Source organism: Dendroctonus ponderosae, unplaced genomic scaffold (genome assembly GCF_020466585.1).
Source record: "Dendroctonus ponderosae isolate FM_Combo_2020 unplaced genomic scaffold, Dpon_F_20191213v2 Dpon_F_20191213_3, whole genome shotgun sequence".
NCBI lineage: Eukaryota > Metazoa > Arthropoda > Insecta > Coleoptera > Curculionidae > Dendroctonus > Dendroctonus ponderosae.
Genome location: NW_026018508.1, coordinates 3,153,961 through 3,158,687, shown reverse-complemented (window position 1 = coordinate 3,158,687; position 4,727 = coordinate 3,153,961).

The following is a 4,727-nucleotide window of genomic DNA, read 5'->3' as shown; positions in this document are numbered from 1 at the left end:
TATATCTTGACTTTGCTTTCCGTATTTAGGTATTTGTTTTTTCAAACAATTTCTCTCAAATATCCCGAAATTCCAGCGGCTTTCATTGTTTGCTCTCTTACTTCTATGGCTCGTTATATCTGCTCCCAAATATTTGAAATGGTTTACTTAGTTATTAATTTATTAGAGATAAAACAACTTTTATAAACTTAAAGTAACTTGTTGTTATTTTGTTGTTTGTAGAACCAAACACCAACACTAAATGAAAAAATGAAATAATAAGAACACTACCAGAAGTTAAAATTCATATAGACATATAAACGAACTTTATAGGCTGCTCGTAATGTGTATTTTTTCAAACAGGAATGAAGAGAGCACCAACTGGATTATGACCAAGACCAACTTGTCACATTGTATTTTACTTAATTTAAAGAGATAAGAAATGTATTATAATCACTGATTCATTTCATTTGCTTGGGAGATTTCAGACTTTTAACCAATGAGTTAATTAAGATGAATAATCACAAAATGTGTTACCGTCTAAGTAAATAGAGAACAGTGCAAATATTTAAATTTAAATCTGAAAGCCAATTTGAGTAATGGTCGCTCCGTGAACTAATAAACTTAGTATTTTTCTTTGAATTGGTACTAAAGATAATTAATCAGAAACTGCTTGTTTTATGAGTAAGGCTTTTGTGCAAATTTTAAATACCCATTCTGCCTTTGAATAAACCATCCCAAGTTTGCAAATTAATTTTTTGAATCTTTCTGAATGGGCTATAAGTTCTTAATAAGGGTGCTACTTTCCAAACGCAGAAAATAATTAATCTAATTTTAGTAAAAATCTATTGACTTGTACTTATCGTCACACCGTGTACAAGTAAAGTCAAAGAAAGCATTTGAAGGAGTATGGTAGATTAAGTAATAAAAGCAGTAAATGAGTAAATGATGACTTACAACACAGTTTATTGTTTTATTCGCATGAGTGTGTTAAATAATTTACGGAAATAAAAATTTCGATTCTTTTTAACTTATTGGTTCAGTCGACTAAAACTATATTGATCACCTTTTTATCGGTAGTTTTTTATTTGCTTCAAGCTGGCAAATGTTTATTAAACCTTTAACCTTTTTGCAATATTTCCATCTCTATTTAAAAATACATAGAAGCTCTTCCTTCATATGTATAGCGTGGGCAGACAGAAATGTACCGAGAACATTGAAATATGCCACTTAATTATAAATTGAATATAAATAATTAAATAAACGCACAAGGAGAACTAATGTTTTATTTTAGTAACCAAAACAMTAGAAAAGCTCTTGAATCAACTCCGGCATAAAACCCAAAATAAATACTTGTTTCCCATAAAATAAATGATTATGGGGGATTATTAATGTATATATTTATATTAAACAATTATTAAATTAATAATTTTTTACTATAAATAAACAATTATAATTGAAATTGGGTGCCTTCTTTCACAATCAGAACAAGATATGAGAAAAACGGAAAGATTTTCTCACACCGGTCAATCTCAAGATACAAAGAATTTGTAACTCACCCTTCAGTAACACATCCCTCTTCAAGCAGAAGCTAAACACTCATTCATCAGACAATGGGCCCTGATTGGTGAGACAATTGACGGTTTTTGCGATGTCAATTTGTTTTTGTGCATGCTACAATACAGTAGGCCTGGCAAACAGTATAGCACGGCCGGCGACAATTTACTACCATTCACATCAAACTTACGAGGGAGGAATTTTAATTCGTTCTTATTTAGGGCTCTAACAGATAAATATTGATGGGCTATTTGGTGCCTTGTTTCCACAGATAAATAGTAAGGCACGAAATTAATGTTATCATTCTTTTTAAAAAATCCGGAGTTGCTATAAATTGTGTTATATTTTGTGCTTAACTAGCAGCAGAATATTGAAATGCTTGTTGTTTATGTGAGACCAGTTTGCTTTAATTTCCCCATTGCTAGAGGATGCCTTGCAAAATACGTAGATACAGTTGCTTTAATCATCAAAATACGCTTTTGCAGTTCGTAATTAAGAAACAAAATTAATGGATACATTTTCCATTATGTGAGACTTTAACATTGGTATGACTAATATCATTAATACATTTTGTACAAATTATTTATTAATTATTTTAAGTTTTTAATCTAATAACATTTTAATTATGTATGTTTGTATACCAATACAAGTAACTTCATTCGGGTTTTTTTTTAACGGAAGAACTGATCGAACCCGCTGCAAACATATACAGGCTGTTCCACCGACAAAGTAAGTTGGCCGTTGGTTTCAAAAATGTTATATTCATATTGTAGTTAATTCAAGTTACTAAACGCGCATATTTTAAAAATATTCACAATTATATCTAGTGCGTCAAAAACCTTGCAAAGCAAAAATTAACTTTTTTTTTGACAAAAACATTCTTTATTTTATTTCAATTTTGAATTGCGTCGAAAAGTCCAAAATTTTTCCGTCGTCTTTATTCTCAGAATTTTCAAATTTCTCTGGAGAAAAGACTAATACTATATTAACATTTGCTATTTAAATACATATTTGTCTTTGAAACTGCAAAACGGTGATTATGATCGTACACATGAAATAATGTATTTTCAACAAAAACACATTTTTAATGACACACCCCGTATATTGTCAGTGTGTATAATTCCAGATAAAAAACTTGTCATTTTTGCTAAATAGTTCTATATCTATCTGTTTACCAGTTTACGAGAAAATTTGACTTTTCTAAATGGCTGGTAAATAATTAAAAATGCTGCCGTGAATTGAACTTTATTTCAGTTTATTTGTCTATATCTCTTATTGGCAATATGTTAATTTGTTGTTTTATTTGTCGAACCGTTACACTTTTTCAATAGTAAAAACTGAGGCTTAACATATGAAAGAGGTTAAAATTATTTATTTATAATAAATTGGGCGTATTGGTTTTCTTTATTTTTAAAACATTATTTTGTAGTAAATATTGTTAAATTACTTTCAAATGAGAAGAATATTATTATTGTTAATAAAAGTTAAAATTTAACTATATGAGCAATTGTTTGACAAAAATATCGCGATACAATGTTAAAGTTACCAACCAAATATAACGCAGCGATAAAAAATAGAATTTTGTCGAGTAAATTTAGTTTTCATTTTTTAGATAAGAATTTCAATTGTTTTAAAATTGACGAATGAATTTTTAACTGTAGCAATAAATGACCGAAACCCAAGAAAATGTTATAAATGATCAAATAAGTTTAGCCCAAAGACAACAATTTTTAAATGCAGTAATAATTAAAAAGGGTATTCTGGATAATATTTTTCAGAATTAATAGCTGCTAAAGGTCGCTTAGTGTGAACAAAGTGAACCATCAGCCAATGAAACAATGAATATTCGACACACGCCACTAAATTCAAACATAAATTTAACACTCCGTTAAACGAAATGATGTCCCACAGGGTGCAAATAATTTGTGAACTTTAAATTTGAAACAAAACACGAACACTAAAACCACGAAACATTCCAAATAGACAAAGGCAATTATTAACAAACAAAAAAATTACGATTCAGTACAAATAATGACCATCGCACAATGGCCCTTGATTGTATATGAATAATTCGATCATTACGTTTTCAGTGCGCATTTTGCCGACTATTGTAAAAGAGGTGTTTGTTATTTTGGCAGCAAAGAACCGCCCTTAATGGATTAACTATCAGCAAATAATGCGTTTGTGTTGAGATGATTTATAGCTAGAAAAAACTTGATAGATTTGCYCTCTTATAGGTGGTCATAACTAAATTGATTAAGAATATTCATGCCATACACAGTGAGGAGTGGAGCTTTTTATGTTAAGACATACAGCTTTCTTAGATAGGGAGTAAATTCTAAAGTGAATATGCTGGTTTTTTAACCTGCTTCGTTAACAAGTGCCTGATTTAAATTTTAAGGAATGTTTATGTTTATTTAAGACTCCTGGAGTTTTCCATTTCTATTTCAAACGAGTTAATTTTATTTTTGTTTGCACTTGTTTTTACTGGAAAATTATTAAATTATTATCTGTTTTTTCTTAAAATATAAGCAAGACTAATAATCTGATACACACCGAATTTTAAACAGCTCAATAACTCTTCACATTATTTTCCCCAAAACTTAATACTCAACCCTCCTTTATTTAACCGATTTAAATAAATTGTTAAATCGCTTTTCATGGTAGCAGATACGACTATAAAACTAGATAATTACACGATCCGAAAATGAGCAAAAATATTTCTAAATTAAATAGACAGTTAACGTTTTCTCTGAAGTTCCACATTGCTAGATAGTATCAGAAAAAATATTGAGAATTATACGGCAGCCGGTATTATATAAAAACGATTCTAAGAAAAGCAAATTGGAACAATATAATTATCACTTAGGTATAGTGAGACACGCTGTCTGCTCTGTTCTTATATTTTATTTTTTGTTAGAAAAAATACGACGAAAAACAATATATAAAAATGAAAAATAACACGCTCAGATATTAGCTTTGAAGCTTTCTGTAAAAGAGGGCGCTCAGAAACTTTTTATTTTCTACGCAATTCTTTCTCCCAAAATTATATGCTTCGATTTGCAGTATCTCCAAAGAGAATTCAAACTTTTTGGGCATTCGCCAGGAAGTATTCTATCAAGATGAGGTTACAATGGACAGGTGAATTAAGCTTCCTCAATGACATTTAGGAATGTTTTCCGGGCTTTGAA